Source organism: Alligator sinensis, unplaced genomic scaffold (genome assembly GCF_000455745.1).
Source record: "Alligator sinensis unplaced genomic scaffold, ASM45574v1 scaffold210_2, whole genome shotgun sequence".
Classification (NCBI taxonomy): domain Eukaryota; kingdom Metazoa; phylum Chordata; order Crocodylia; family Alligatoridae; genus Alligator; species Alligator sinensis.
Window position 1 is genome coordinate 2,317,167 of NW_005841946.1, and position 17,041 is coordinate 2,334,207.

The following is a 17,041-nucleotide window of genomic DNA, read 5'->3' on the forward strand; positions in this document are numbered from 1 at the left end:
AGGAATGCATATCAGGAGGGAAAAAAATTGCAAGAAGAAAACGTAGAGCCCACGCACAATGAACTAAAAAATGAAGCTCCAAAAATGATCTGTTTTGGCAACACGGCTGAATGCAAACAGAGGCAGAAGAAAATGCAGCCAGCTTCTCTTTTGTCCTCGAGCACAATAGGCATGTCATTTTGGTAGCCTTCAGAAACCATACCCCGCCATCTGGCTCTGGGCTGGACAGCCAATGCGAGGCCCCAGCCATCCAGCTGACGAAGAGAACCACTGGGGAAATCAAGCTAAGACGAGCTGTCCACATTAAGCTGCATAAATTAATGCATATGTGTAGCTGCTTGGGAGGACTTTTGGTGGTGAACTGCTTGACCGGTGGGGCTGACCCAGAGGCAGGCAGAGGGAGAGGACAGCGATATTTGCAGCATGCTGTTAACTGCATTTCAGGCCAGAGTTGTAGGCAGGCAATCCATTAGAGCGGGGAAGAAAAGGCAGCCTCCTCCGCTCATTTGCATGACGTATGGTACACCAGGGGATCTGGACAACCAGCCCTTTTCAACAAGATAGCCAAATGCTCCATGTTACGCTGAAAGATGTACAATGCTGTCCGCTGCGAGATGGCCAGATGCAAATTCTGCAGCAGCAGGAACAGCCCAGATTAATACTGCTCTGCTGATGCCTTGGCCTTAAAAACTGGACTTATTAACTAATGCCTCTTAAGCACTGAAGTAGAACAAGGCCTACCAATGGGGGCAGATGTGGGAGGCAATAAAGATCGCCACGTTCTCATTGTAAGGCCAGATCCTGCAGCCCGTAGGACGCTGCACAGTACTTTCCCTGCAAACAGCCTGCTGAATCCAGGGAGCCAGGCTGCAGAAGCAAGAGGAGGAGGGCTTACCCACGGGATTGCTCTGAATGGGCTCCTGGTGCGGTAGGCACTGCTCAACACAAGCAGGGGAGACAGGAGCAGGCCCTCAGCTCACAAGGAAGTGCAAATAATAGGCGTAATTCAATGCAGCTCTGGTGTTAAAGGGTTTGATCCTGCTTGCTGCCAGCACCTCCTCCTAGACCTAGAAGATACTGAGCAACATCAGCTCCCATGGAAAACAATGGGTCTGATTCTGACCCTCCTCTTTCCCCCTCCCCTCCCACTATTGAAGCCTAGGGCATTCAACTGGTGCAAGGTACATAAAAAAAGATGGGTATGAGGGTGCCCCGTTCCAGGCAGGAAGGCACCAGCCCACAGACTTGGAACTGAACATGAATGGCTCAGCTTGTCCCTGGCTGGGGACCGAGAGAAGAGGCCAAGGGGACAGGTGAAGGCTGGTGCCACAGAGAAGCCGCTGCCAGGGAGACAGTGATCTCAGACCCTGCAGCCATCAGTACCTCCCTGGTGCAACAGGAGAGGACACAGCTGTGCCAGCTTTTCTTCCAGCCTGCTACGTTAACTGCTGAAGCCACCTGCTCCACACAGGGGAGCCTGCCACCTGGAAGACACCATCCCCGAGCCACGCAGCCAGGGGACTCAGCAGGGCAGTCCAGAGCCAGGGCAGGAGGCTTTGGGCCTCGCTGGAGATCCCCAGAGACCCAGGCAGGTCCTTGTTTCACCCCAACCAGCTTCAAATCACTGCAGGGCTCTCCTTCTTCCCCCAGCCATGAGAGCGCAAGCCAGTGGGGCTAGCTCAGAAAGGAAATGGGACTGAAGGATCTTTGCAACCACCCTGCCTGGGAGCGCAGCTGCCCCGATGGCTCTTGCTCACTGTCCCCTCATTAGAGCCTGTGCAATGCAAAGGGACAAGGCAGCCCAGCATCACCAAACCTCAGCTCCTCCCTCTCCAGCAGCTCCTCTGCAGAGACTGGATGCCTTTTCCTCCTGCCCCATGCCCCCAACAGGAGGGGCACACTTGCCCTGGCTTTTCCTGCCACAGTTCACCTTTCTGCCCAGGTGAAAGCAACCAGCAGGATCATCTCATCCAAGACCCTTAGGGAGCCATTGCCAAGGGCTGGGGCACACCTGCATGCCAGAACACCTCTTGCAAACCAGACTCCGTTGTGGGGACCTCTCCTTCTCCCTGCGTCCATCTGTCTGTGCAGCACAGCAGTCGGACAGGCATGGCAGGCTCTTGGGTCCACCAGCTCTGGGTTCGTGAAACCAGGGACAACATCCTAGCTCCAGTAGCGCAGGGTAAACCCATCGGTGAAGTTACTCTCGATTCATGCATTTGCTCTCACAGAGCTCCATCCAGATGCTTCACAAGGGGTGGGCTTTGTTTCAGGTCCTCTGGGACAGGTCCTTAACCCAGAGGATCCTCAAGGTCCATGAGAAGCAGTCACATGCAGAGGCCTCCACACAGGCTGGGGTCTAGCAATGCCAAATCTCCAGATGGGAGACTGCACAGAGGAGATAACACTGCCCCAAAATGTGCTGTTATTTCTGATAGAGGCCACCCCCCTCCCACCCCAGCCAGCTGGCAGCCTGACTCTCCCCCAACTTTCATTTCTCATCTTCTTCCCCCAGAGCCACTGACAGACCTTCACAAGGGGACTGAAGGGACCCTCAGGGTTTTGGGGAGGAAAGGACGCCAGTCTGGGCTTCAGTGTAATCCAGTCTGTCCCCAGGCTAACTGAGAAAGACCCTGGCCCTGGCATTAAAGTTCGAGCTCCCCTATCCCATACTGCCTTCCTGGGAAGGGTCCTGTCCAGCACCTCTTCCTGGAGTAGGAGAGTCCAACACAAATACCATGAACCAGTATTGGGGTAGATGAACACAACCCTCCCCCCCGCTTAATGCAGCAACAAAGACAGGGGTTTCCTCCGTCACCCATCAAAGATCTGTTGTGGGAGAGGGAAATACCCCACATTACACACCACTGGCAGCATAGAGTCATATGGGAACGACACACAGTCCTAGGGGGAGCACATCAGTCCCCCTCCCCAGCTCTGAATTAGGAAGGCAACATGCTAACAGCGCTGAGCAGAGCCTTCGCAAGGACAGCCACTGACATTAAAAAATGACCCTGGGGGGTGGAAATGTTGCTCCTAAAGGATTAGTTCAGCTACAGATTCCAGCTAGTTGAAATAATCTGTTGATAACTTGTAAACCACTGTAGGGACAGAGGCTCAGCAGAAGTTTATATTAAGCAAGCATCTTCAGATGAAAATATCACTCATCTAAAAGGCATCGCCATTCATTCACGCTCAATAAAACCTGAGATGGTTACAGATAGGGCTGACAGAAAACATAAAAAAGAAATGAAATCAAATGCAAAACTGCCAGGCAGGAAGCAGCATGGGGGGGCAGTGAAAAAATGGTGGCAAACAGGTTGATTTAACATTTGAGCTCAGGAGAGAATTTGAAATCAGCCTTTAATATCTGATAAAACTTCCCTGCTGCCTGTAGCTGCCTCTGGACTAACAGCACGGGTACGCAACGCGATAACCCACTTTAAATGCAATAGCTTCCCCGGGTGTTTTTAAAGGGAGCATTATGAGCATTTACATTCATTGGTTTCTCCCTGATACATCCATGGGCAAAGGAGGTCACCTAGTGCAGCAAACACCCACTCAAATGGCAAGGTTTAAATAGTGGAAAATTAGCAAGCAGATGCTCCAGACAAGCTGGCCCTGGATACAAAGAGCTGCAGGGGCAGAGGGGAAGAAGTAGCTATTTGGGCAGGAAATGGGGGACAGGGGAGAGAGACCCTGATGCCCTCCATCCCATTTGGAGTTGTTCTGATGAAACAAGGAACTGGTCCAATTTCCTCCCCTACACATGCCCCAGCAGGTAAATGTGGAGCCAGCTCCTTGGCCACTTCTGCAGCAGCCCCTGGGGTTATCAGGCATGGCCAAAGGGCTCTGTGTGCCAGCAGTGCCGGGGTGCACGTGGCATCTTGTGGGCCATAGCCAGCCAGAGGTGCTTGGAATAACTTTAGCCCTGGGGCCAATGAGGAACAGCTTTGCTGTCTCTGCCACACTCAGACAAGGTCCATTCAGCAGCTTCCTTTTATCCGTATATGAGGGAGGCCCAGCAGCCCCATCCAAGCGGCTGGATGCTGGGTGTGAGAGGCAGATCGTCTCCATTTCAAATGCACTGATGATTTCCTGGTCCAATAAAGAGGCATAATATTATCTGCCTTTTCAGGTTTTATTTCCCAAGGAACAATGTAGCTAGAAACATTTCTCTGTTCCAACTAATAAAACTTTTATAGCCTCCTTCCCTTGAGGAGCCCTGCATAGCAGCACTTCTCCTGACAAGAATCTGGGACTAACAGGAGAAAACTGACTGGTGAATATTCACGGGTCAGAGAAACCAGGTACCATTATCCTGCAAAATTCCAGCCACGCTCAGATGTAGGTTTGAAAAAGCTTGTTGCAGTGCAAGCAATCAGATGCATGCAGTGAAAGAGCCCAGTGCGAGCAATTAGATGCATGCAAAAGGTTTTACTGAATGACAGGGCAGCAAGAGTATCACTGCCAGGATCCACCGTTTATCTAGTCCTTTTTTTTAGAAGTTTCTTTTTTCACTTTCCTTTGAAATGGCTTGTAATCCCTGGCAGCAAGGGGCCCCATGTTCCAGTGTCTAATGGTTAATCTCATGAGAGGCAGTGTTGCTTGCCTAAGAATTAGACTCTTAGTGAGACAACCCTGCACTCCCAGGCTTTCTGCAGACAGCGAAGCCAGGTCTACACCGAACAGGTCTGCCAGCATCAGTTTGGGGAGTGGTGTGGGTTTTTTTACCTAGTGGGTAAAATCTATGGGTAAAATCCGTGGACTCAGTTACTCTGACATAACACTGTTTTTCCTGGTATAGCCTGTTCCTTGCTACCCCAGCAAAAGTATGTTTTTGTCAGCAGGGCTGCACCTCCAGGAGGGCCGTTGCCAGGTCAGAGACGCCGGGATTGCAGTACAAGCAAAGCCGTTTCCAGTATGGGCTCTGTCTGGGACATGGGCACTTGGACAGCAAGGTAGCAGCTGCCAGTTTGCTACCTCAAAGGTCACAAGGCCCAAATAATGGTTAATGGACCCACCAGATATGCTAGACAGACAACAGTAAGGAAAAAAAATGGATTTCTAGGAATGAGGAGGATGAAGAAGAGCAAATTTTCATCTTTTGTGAAACACAGCACTAGGCTGCTCTGTTGCCTAACACACTGCAGGCCTGACTCCCCTTCACATGCGCCAGGGCGAATCGGGGATACCTCCACCGAAATCAAGGAAGCAACACTACCGTACCAGAAAGGAGAAGAGAAGCACCACCTGTAGCTGCTAGTGGCATCACAACCACTGCAGGACCATTACACAGTGGTTAGTTCTTTAGGGTTAGTAATGAAGAAAGAAGTGGAATCAGGAACAGAGTCTGAGACAATTTGCTGTTAGCTTCGCCGAAAGGGAACGCCAAGAAATCTCGTCAGGGCACACCGCCTTTTCACACTCCTCTCCTCGCAGGCGCCCAGTAAAACCCTTTCAGGAGTTTTTCTAAAGGCAGGAAAATTCCCTCATTGCAGCCAACAAGCGCAGAGCAGGTAAAAAAAAAACTCCTAACAAACGAGAAGGAAGAAAGCTAGCAGCAAGGAGGGCAGGAAATGATTGCCACTCCGGTCGCTCAGAAAAAAAAAAGTTCACATAAATCAACCCAGGGGAAAAAGAGTTTCACGCCGCAGAAAACCAAGGCCGAGTTAAACCTACATTCAATCATAAATTCCAGGAAGGAGAGGTCTTTCCTTTCTTTCTGCAGGATGCTTTTTATGTCAGGGATGGTTTTAATTAGCACGGCTGAAGTTTGTAAGCAGGGCTGCGGAGATGAGAAAGCTGGCCCTTTTATGGCCACAAAGAAAACCCACTGCAGCAGCGGGCTCGGCAGCCACCCCAAAGCACCCCGCCAGGAGATCGGGGGCAAAGCATCATGGCTGGGCCCGTTTCCCAGCACAGGGGGAGCTCGTTGCTCTCCCCAGAGCACTGTCAGCCCTGAAGCTCTGGACAGGACACCTCCGACACGAGGCTGGAGCAAGGTGCACAGACAGGCAATGGAGGGTGGATAGGGTGCGGACATGCAAAAGAGATCCCCAGGTACATCAGAGGCCACTTTGGGACTTCAGCAGTCAGCCCCAATTAGGATGGCCTCCAGCTGTGGCCCTGTAGCTATACCAGCCAGGTCCCTTCCACCACCTGCCTTGCCCGGTGTTATACAGTCACTGGTGTTACACATTCAGCTCTTCTCATCAGGAGCAGCCCAATAGCTCCAGCCTGAACGCTGCTATGATCCATGTACACGAACGTCTACTAACCTACATGCACTCAGTTCATCGACATATCTCAGACCCAAGTTGCACGCCTCGCTGCTCTCAATGCCTGGGCAAAGTAATGTGAGAAACTACTTTTCACTTGGCCTTGACCACCCGTTGCTCAGATCTCAGTCTGACACCCAGCTCTCACTGTAGGGTGGGAAAGTTTCTTCTGGAGACACCATGGTGCTTCCTGGGGTCACCGCCTTGTCCTAGCTCAAGGAAGATCAGCCCTGTCGTAGTCTCATTAAAATGCAGTATCATTGAGAAGCACGCGCGCACGCTCCTTTGGAAATGAAAAAATAAACTCTGACCTCAATAAAATCTAAAACAATTAACTTGCTAATTAGCCAACAAATAACTGTTTCTCCCAAGTAGATATTAAGTTGTTAGGAAATCTATTAGCGTTTCCACTGTAATTTCATGCTTTGCTGATGATGAATAAAATACAGCTGAATAGGGCCCATTCACTTCCAGAGCACAGAGCCCATTACCTTTATCCAAAGAGCCAAATCCTGAGATCCTAACCATTAACTGCACCTTCTGTGCCATGGAAGGACAGAGGCAAAACAGAGACCAATGTCTACTGTCGAGAGGAGGAGCAGGGAGTGGAAAAGGAATTATTGGATCCGCTCAATAAGCCAAGTTCTCCCCCAACCCAATCAAACCTGTAGGCCAAATTCAGCCCTGGTGTAACAAGGTGCAACTGCAGAGACTTCAAGGGAGCAGAAAATGCTGGCACAGGGTTAGATTGGTCTCTGTTTACAATGAAGGCGTCAAATGCATCTCCATCACACTACACACGTGCGCAACCCAAAACAGTTGCAAATCTGACACAAGGAAGCCCATTCAAATGCTTCCGTTCCTAGTTAACCTATTGGTTCAGATGACAAGCCAGCTATGGGGCCTGACTAAGAGTCCAGAGGTGTATGTCCGAGACTCACTTAGGACTCAAGCTGGCAGCCATCCCGCAGGCAACCCTGCTGTCAGTTGGTGGTCAGTCATTCAGGCTGGGGAGTCACAGGGGGCTGGGCAGGACGTGTGCCCCATCACTCACTTGTGGGCTGCTGGCTAGAGGTGTTTCCATGCCTTAACCAGGACAGCTGGTGGCCTTTGGCTGTCTATAAATGGTGCTATCAGACAAACAAGCATCTAAAGGGAAACAGAGTCCTTAGGGCATGTCCTGAAGATCAGCGGGTTTTAGTTCTCAGACCAAGGAGAGACAAGCTCCAGCGCAAAGACCCCTCCCAGGCAAGTCCTGTCCCCAGCCCTTCCTGCCTCACTGAGGGCCTCGATGGATCACACTAAACGCGTGAAGGTCTCACACTGGAGGGGCCTCTCAGAGTCCACAGTGTCCTGGACACTTTCCAGACAGACAAGAAGAGGCAGCCCTGCTCCCCCCACTCCAGGGCTTATAACTTAAGGTCAGAGCTAAAAGGACAGGAGTCTGCCACGTAAGGGTGAAGTTACACATTACGCTTAAACCATACTAACGGCACATGAAAGGGGAGCATCTGCAGGTTAAAGCTTGTTAGCTTACTCTAAGCACCCTTTGATCATCTCAAAGTTATGCCACTTCAGGTGAGGGTTAATTCTGGGCCGTGCTACCCAGCTCATGATAGGGTAACTTCAGTCTGCTCCATGGAGGTAAAACAAGCAATTTACAATCCTCCAGCATCCCAGGATGCTCTACTTCCAGCCCCCACCCCCAGCGCCACTCGGAGGAGGAATGGAGCCCAGGTGTCCTGGCTCCTAGCCACACTCCAGGGGCAAGCCAGAGCTGTGCAGGCAAGAAATGGTATTAACCCTTAACGTGCAACTACTCACAGAACCTTCTAACTATACTGTCGCTTACTATTCCACAGGTTTCGAATGGTGTACATGTAACGTAACTTTACCCTAAGTGGAAGAGTTGAGATGGCAGAAATCGCCAGGGATTTTAGGGTTTGCAATCTGCTGCCTAGATGCAACTGATTAGCAGTAAGAAAGCCAATGTTACACTTGGCTGGAAAGTGATATATAGACTGAGTCGTGAACCTTTTTGTTAGGCACTGGCCCAGCCAATCCCATGGATCCAAGTGGCATGGATAGCCAGGTCCTGACTTTTGGTCCAAACTACTATAGAGACAGGGGTCAACTATATAGTTTGCACTGGTGACCTATTCAATTACTAAACAGGAAAGCTGCACCCATCCAGGGCTGTCCCAACCTCCACTAAGTTCACCCTTTAACTAGTTTTCTCTTTAGTCTCCAGTCACCTTTGCCATATCACTAAAATGAAGGCCAAGGGCCTGCAAAACATGCCCAACCACTTGCTCAGCCCCTGCAGATGGCACTCAACCCCAGCTTCCTTTTATCTTAATATATGCTGGCTTTCAAAAGAATTTGCATGTTAGAACAATTAGACGTGAAACATGACATCCCTTATCTCCATTATATTATATAACTGGATTTGCAGCGCATACAGATAATGAAAGCCAGGGCTTCCAGCAGCCCGAAATATAAATCATGAGCTGCATTTTCGGCATTTAAAGTTCGGACATATTTTTAAGAGGCCCCAGTAAATACGTTGCTCATATTAAGAAATCGAATCATGTTATTAGGGCCTCAATTTATCCAGTAAAATCTTTAAAAAGCTCATAAAGTCATTACTTTATTAGGCCAGACTTATTATATGTATTTGAAGTAACACTCAGAGGTATTGTTAAGCTGCAGCAGGCCAGGACTCCAGGTCTTTATGCCTTTTCCTTTTGGTAGCAGCAGGTCTTGGAAGCTGCAGCTATGCAGGATTGTCCCCTGGAAGCCCTCAGCTTCGAAAGAATCCCAAAGAAAAGGACAGTTTGTTGGTAGGTACATAGGTCTTCAGCATATTGCATACGGACTGCTGGCCATTGCATATTGCATATCTTCTGTTTTCCTAAGGACCATTCACCATCACTCCCTGCCACCTCATTGCTGGAGGGCTCCTGCAATGAAGAGGCCTTGCTGCTATGCGCATAGCACTCTTGGAAGCCAATGGGACAAAACCAAGACATCTGCAAGACGCAGCCCACAGACCTCGCCAAGGAGGCCTGTGCAGGGACTGCAGAGAAGAGGATTCCTTCTCATTCCAGTCACTACCCAAGCCCCTGGCTGGAGCAGCAGCCTGAGCTGATGGGCAGACCTGCCATTAATGCATTCCCTGTGTTCCTGGCCTCTTCCTTCCACACAGATGCAGAGGCAGCACTGCAGAGCACTGCCCTGTAGAAGTGTCCCATAAGTCCTTGTGATGGCACACTTTGCCCCATAAATCCAACCCCCTGTGTTCATGCAATGGAGTCAGTGATGCCTTATTGGGTTTAGGAAGCTCTGTTCTCGGGAGTATGCGGGGAGGATGGGGCAGGAGGCCAGCTTGGGGGAGGCTTCTAAAAGTGAGTAGCTCCAAACTGGGTTGGAAAGGAAGCAGAGCAGAGGATGCTTTGTGCGGGAGCAGGTCTGCACTAACCGTGAGCACAGGCCCCTCCAACCCCACCAAGTCTTGCCTGGCCCTAATCACAGATCCCTGCCTCCTGCACGTACGCTCCTGAACTTTGACCTCACTGGCCTCCTCCCAGGAATGAGGAATGCCAGGCTCGAGACCCCGTGCTCCTCCTGCCCATCAGGAAAGCTGCTGCGTAATGACCACAGCATTTTATTCCACAATTTGTTCCTGCAGCAGAGTCGTTACTTCCTGCTCTTAGCCTGTGGAGCCAGGACAGCGACGGGAGGGCGGCGGGGGTCTAGCCTGACTCGCACCTCGGGGAACAGTTAACTATACTGCCCCACCGCAGAATCCAGTGCCGGTGTGACTGAAAGCTGGACGGTTTATGCAAATGAGCCAAACACTCATTTGCATATATGATGAATATTCATTATCCCATACTCATAAATGATGGCAAACATCCTAATTGCTAGTGCATAAGCTTGACAAAGAATGAGGCACAGAAACAGAGGAATTGCTCTGATCCAGCATTGTCCTTGGGCTGCACCCAGGTGATTCTGGTGAATTCGTGAGGGTCTATCTGGGTTGGTCCTTGACTCAGGCTGCCCTGAGGGCTGAGGCTGGATTGCTCGGGCAGCTGCTTGTGTTGGCAGGGTGATCTTCCTGCCATGCGCTGGGGATGCTCTGGCTGGACTGCTGGCCATAACTGGGTGCCAAGCCCTGGCTGACCCATTCTCTTGTTGCTGGAAGGAAGAGACTGCTGAAGCATCTCACCTTCCATTAACAGATACGCACCTCCAGCGCAGAGGGCTGCAGAGAAACCACGGCCCCAACGCACCAGACAGCCAACAGAGAGATCCCCAAATGCAATCGTTTCCAGCCCTGTCACATGACTTCCGAGGGGTAGGTTGGACTCTGGCTTTCTGACTGCTTGAGGTTGCCCATTTCACAATGCATGAACCCGCGCGCACCGTGCTTGGCTCCCAGGGCTGGCAGCAACAAGGCTGAGTATCACGGCTGCTCAGCTTTGTCCCAGAGCCACAGAGGGGTGCGGAGGAAGCCATTTGGCTCCTCCAGGGGGAATGACCCTTTAAATGGCAGTGCCCAAATCATGGGCAGCGTTCTGCTTTGGGGCACTGAACATTAGCGCCAGAGTCAGTTTTGGATGGTGCACTGCATGTGTCAGGGACAGCTGGACAGGCTCCTGGATGAAATGCGGCAGCCCATATGGTGTGCTGTGTCCTGCTGCCTCCTCTCTCTCCACTTCTTCCCTGCAGAAGCAGCTGTGGACCAGGTGAATACATTCCACGGGGTGCGTGTGCCTGGAGAGGCTGCTCTAATTGGTTCATAGCCTTCAATCAACCCCCATGACTCCCCCCCAGCCCCCCCAGCCTAATGCCTGGATTGCTTTGAAGCCCGGCTAATGGCAAAATGACATCCTGCTCCCTCCTCCCATTCTCTCCCTTTGCCCACTAACAGGGGCCCCTTGGCTTGACCTTAAGGTGTTACCGCTTTGCAAATTCAAAGCAGAAAGAGCACTCAGAATGGAGGAGCTAAAAAAGCTACTGGGATGTTTCTTTATGGAGGAAAATACCGGGTCTTGGAAATGGGATATGACTTGGGCGTCCACCCTAACATGGCAGCACCATGGCCTTCTGAAGAACAGGCTTGTTTGCGCTAGATTGCTTCTAGTGCCCATAACACAGCACTGGGATTCTGGTCTCCCTTTCACCCCCATCTCACTACAGCCCTGCAAGGTCATCTGCCACTTCGTGCTCCTCCGCTGCTGATTCTGACTTTGTGTTGCAAATCAGCACTTTGCTTTTGGGCCCAGGAGACCAAGGAGAGGGATGGATGTTTGTGGGTGATATCTTTCATTGGATGGGGATTGATTTAGACAGACAAGAGCTTGAGTGCAAAGCACTCTTCTTCAGGTCGGTGAAAAAAAGCAGGCACAGCTTGAGTTTAGGATGTTTTTCCTCATCCTTCCTGCCAGATACAACAGTAGCAGATTAAAAGGAAGTGGTAGGAGCTTTTATCCCGTAACCCAGTGCCTTCCAGGTGATCCAATAAGCAGTGGCCACTGGAGCTCTCTGAGCTAATGGGGTCTAAATACTTTATAAGGTCTCATTATGGATTCAGATGGGCAGTGACCTGATCTTTTCTAAGACATGTTCCCAGGAAAGGATCAAATGGTGCCTCATTCTCTATTTGATACATCAAGTCAATTCCTCTGAGCCCATCTCCTGTGCCAGACACCAAAGTCAGTGGTAAAACTGCCCATGCTTACGCTGAGAGCAGATGCTGATTCTTAATGTGTTAAAACGGTGGTGTTTTGTGTTCTCATGGGAGCTGCATTTATTTACATCACTGGATTACGTTTGTGAAGCATTGCCTTTAAATTGCTTTGTGGACTTCCCTGAGCTCCCATTCAAGTCAACGCACTCAGCCCCAGGGCCAGGACAGCATTTAGGTGTCTAACTTCCGCTAGATGCCTAAATAACTTGGAGGATCCAAATCCCAGCCTTACAGAATCAAGCCGTAGCAACTTCCAGCTGTTGAAGGGAGATGTGACTTGTAACGAGTTTTATCCTTCCTCTGTATCCCCTCCTCCCTGAGAATACAACAAAACAGTGAAAGCTCTTTAAAATCCCATCCCAACCCTCCTGTTCACACGACTGCAGAAAGACGATGTTCTTAATCTGTCCCACAGAAGCTTAATATCCGCAATCAGTTACAGGAGGCTCAGATGTATTTAATGGGATGTACAGCATGAACAAGCCACACTGTCCTATTAGGAGCTGTGGATGCAAAACTCCATTGCTGGCTGCCGCAACCATCATAAAAGCCATTAAGGGAGCTACTCGGCCTAAATGCACATAATCGGCAAATTTATGGCCTGTTTCTCCTGTTTAGCGTGGAACATGGCTGAGGCAGGGGAGATGCATGATGTTTAATGCTCACAGGCAGGGTTGGCGTGTGGCTAGGAAACAGTGTCTCCGAAGCCAATGGTAGTTAAAAGTAACAGTTTGGTGTACACGCTGAGATCCGCATGTTACAGCGGGTCCATCACACGCGTACACAAGGCTGCCTGTTTCAGTTTAATTGATTCCCCCAAGGGCTTTGGTATGGGTTTTATAGTGCATAACTAATACTGATAAGCAGGCGTGATAAGGTAGTGTTATTACCCAACTAATGGGTCACTTCATCCACAAATACTTTCTAATTTAATTGAAAACAGGAACATGAGCTACAAGCAGTCAAAACCTTGAGTATCATCGATGCTCGTGTTCCTTGCCCTCTCTCTTCAGCAGTTTTCTGTTCTTTTCTTTTGTATTTGTGGTATGATCGTGAGCCACTGCAGATGTCACAAGCCAGGGTTGTGTGTCTGCAAATCAGCACGCTAAAGCCTTCAGATTAAATTCGACCCTGGGGTAAGACAGTGCAGCTCCCCAGGACTTCAATGGAGAATTGCACCCAGCTACAGCAGGGTTGAATTTGCCTTTGCCTTCTACCTATCTCCCTGTGCCCTGTCAAAATAGCCTTAAGGAGAAACTACTGGAATAACTTTCAGGTGTTTAACCCTTTGGGCTCAAATACAGCACCCACTTGTTAAACAGAGATTGCAAGCTATCCAGGTCTCCAAAGTTAAGCTCTTCACTGATCATTTACAAAAGTAAAATTCCAAACTCTGCCATAATCTCATCTACTTAAAAACTGGATAATTCAAGTCTCCCTGCAGAAAATTCATGAGAAAAACTGCAGCTATTAAGCAAACTGCTTTTGTTTGAATTTGGGCTCCTCCAAAGACAACAATGGTGTTTCAGTGGGATCAAAGGCACTTCTTGGAGATTTCAGGTACTGATGAGAAAAGCAATTCCTTCCAATTCACACAGAAAAAAAAAAGTCTGCCCAATGAATAGCTCTTCATTTGTAAGGTATACTACCCACAAACCCTGCCTAATGTCCCTCTGCTCCAGGAACATAGAGAACCCAAATCAACAGAACCTGATGACGAGGTCGTCACAAGCATGCGGTTCCAAGATCCGCTCAGATCAAAGATACATCAGCCCAGTTTCACTCCTCCGTGAGAATGGGACCGGGTCCTCTATTTGATGTCCTTTAGTCCCGTTACACTGCGATGTCACAGACTGGCTGAAGACCGGAGACTGGAGCAAAAATGCTTCGTGCCTCGGTGACTGTGTCACCCTCTAGCGTCTGCAAACCCTGGACGTGTTTATGACCCCTAATTCTACTGGTGTTTAACAATGGAGATTCTTCTCTTACAAAGCAGTGGGAGAGACAGTGCCATCAAGTGGATCTGCCAAGATTTCCACCTCCACTTGCTTTGCACAATAGCAGAAGTTAGTACAGTTTGGAACGGCACAATGCGTTGCTGGTTGTACATGGAAAAGCCTTGAAGTGTATGACTTTGAGCACAAAAGCATCACTGGCTCTGTGTGTGTGTGTGTGTGTGTGTGTGTGTGCGCGTGCACGCGCGCGCGCACATGTGTGCCTCTGTGCGCGCACGTGGGCAAACACATTTGAGAACACACCCTCACTCTGAAATACACTTCCTTCTGCATAGCAGCAAACTCTTAAATGAAAATAAAATGGTTTCAAGCCTGGCCCGCAGTGCCTTTTTCCTTGATTAGCACTAAGAGCAATGATTTAACTAAGGGCAGCTGGGGGATAGCAAGACCAATCCAAACAGTTTTACTTAAATTCAATCTCAGTGAACCTCGTTCCCAGTGCTTTTAGCACTGGCGGGATAATGCATGCCTATTAAAGAGCATGTCAAAGCCCCAGTCACACAGTCTGGGCATTCAGTTAAAAAGAAGGTCACGGATCTATGCCCCAGGGCCATGAGAGAAAAGCACAGAGGAAGGGGCGTGCCCATCTACTCTACTACTTATTCAGAGGTCACTGCTTTCTGTCACACACCCCAGTGGCCTTTGACTTCTAGGACTCAAAGAAGGAGGGGAAAAAAAGATAGGCATGATGAAAGTGGGGCCCTGATGTGGTGAGACAACTCACGAAAGGAGCTCTAAGTAAAAACAGCCCCGTGCCCTGCACGGTTAAAGGAGCACGATCACTCATTTTCAGAGCTCTCTCTAAAATGGCTGTTTAAGGAAGATCACATTTTACACACACACACACACACACACACACACACACACACACACACACAATGAAAACCTGAGCATGGAAAAAATAAATCAATTCTTACAGGAATGGAAGGCATAACCCATCAACACTACAACCGCTCAAACAGGGTAGGAACCATCTCTTGGAAATAAGTAGTTGGTAACTGAGATACTCAGTGGGAAGCCCAATAAATGATGGAGGGAATATAAATATACATCCAAAAATCATTATATTATATATATATATATATATATATATATGTTGTTGGCACGGACAGCAAGCAGGAAAATGAGAGGGAAAGAGAAGTACAGCATATTTTAAAAGCCTATTAAGTGTCTGGCGATTGCAAATACTTGAAACTAGGATTGATTCTACTCATACGTGGTGCATTTGTATCCTGCTCTGTAATGGGGGGGAGGGTTGAGGAGAATCCGCTAATTGTTCTGTTCACGCTGCAATTTGTGAATAGCATCGTTTAGCATTGTTGGCATCTAAGAGAGAAAATAAACTGGGGAGTTGTAAAAAGAAAGGCTGGTTTCATATTCTTAGTAAAAGATAAATGGCTCTTGACTTCAGTGACACTCCCAAAGCGGCTTGCTGGTTAAGACTGGATTCCCAGTTGCTGGCGCTCTTATATTTGAGCAATGTACATTTGGCATTAGAAGCTAAAAAGCATGTTAGTGAAGCTACCTTTTGTTTTTATAGTAAACAGATCTGTTGTTCATTAATTAAACGGTTCTTCCAATAGCACATAGAATTTCCCATTAAAAGAAATCTCCTCTAGAAATTGTTCCCTGCATGTCTGAAAAAAGAAACAGACTTTTATCTGCTTCATGTTAATCTCTGATTTCTCCAAGGTCCCGGTGTTGTTGCCTGAAGGGTGCTGTTGAAGTAGCGATGCACATGTTCCCACATCAAATGTTAAGGGAAGGTGGCATGGCTCTAAGGCAGGGGTGGGCAATTATTTCTGACGGAGGGACGCTTACTGAGTTACGGCAAGCCATCAAGGGCCGCATGACAGGCAGCCAGGGCAGATAAATATTAATTTTCTACATTTTTTAGGGGCCCCGCGGGCTGGGTAGAATGGCCTGGCAGGCCGCATTTGGCCCATGGGCCGCATTTTGCCCACCCCTGCTCTAAGGTGTGCGTGGTCTCAGAGAAGATAATGCCACTGAGAAAGAAAAACCAGTAACTGCTGAAAACCTACAGGCCACCCTGCAAAGTCTAAGCAAGCCCTTCTGGGAGAAATATTGGAGTGATGAGCACAAGTTTGGGTTCAAGTTCAGCCCTGCAGCCCGTCTGGATCTGCTGCAGTTTGGAGCTTACTCTAGATCAGGGGTGTCCAACCTTTTTGAATGTGGGGCCAGATCACGAACTTTTTATCACCCAGTGGGCCGGCGAGCCATATTCAAAGACATCACAGGAAGTGGTATCATATCAGGAAGTGATGTCATGTGACCGTTGACACCAATGTTGTTTCAGGGGTGGACATGGTGCTGGTTGACATGGCATGCATGCCCGGGTTGACATGGTAATGCAGGAGCCGCTTGGCTACAACCGGGTTGACCTGGTGCTGGAGAAGCCGCGGGGCCGAGCCGGGGTTAACCTGGGGCCCACACAGCCTGCTGGTGCCATGCCTGGGTTGACATGGTGCTGCAGGACCCGCCTGGGCAGAACCGGGTCGGCACCGGCCAGGAAAAGCGGCATGCAGCTGAAGCCGGCTTCCCATGTGCTGCTGGGGACAGGAGGAGGCCGGCCAGGTCTGCACCAGCCAGCAGAAGCCGCGGCAAAGCCATGTGCTGCTCGAGACTGACCGGTGCAGGCTCGTCCCGTCCCGAGCGGCACATGGCTCTGCCGCCACTTCTGCTGGCCGGTGCAGGCCTGGCTGGCCTCCTCCCATCCCCAGCAGCACATGAGAAGCGGCCCCCTCCGGGCCTCAAGACCGGACCCGGAGAGCCGCAGTGCCCGGGGGGAGACTGGCCGGGGGAGCAGGCGCCACCTTGCTGTGGGGCAGGGCAGGGCAGGGCAGCGGGGCTGGCTTGAAGCGGGGGGGGTGAGGAGGCAGGCACAGGCTGGCACTTCCAGTGGATGCTGCTTGGCCTCCCACGCGGGACCACTCCCCTGGGCCCCGCGGCGGTAAGCAGCTCCCCTCCCC

At 50.0% G+C, this 17,041-nt stretch overlaps 1 protein-coding gene across 1 annotated transcript in view; it reads right to left on the reverse strand.

Annotated features, from left to right (window-relative positions):
* The window catches only part of IGDCC3 (immunoglobulin superfamily DCC subclass member 3), a 166,399-nt gene that overhangs the window by 96,414 nt on the left and 52,944 nt on the right, over positions 1–17,041 (reverse strand). The window lies entirely within an intron of this gene.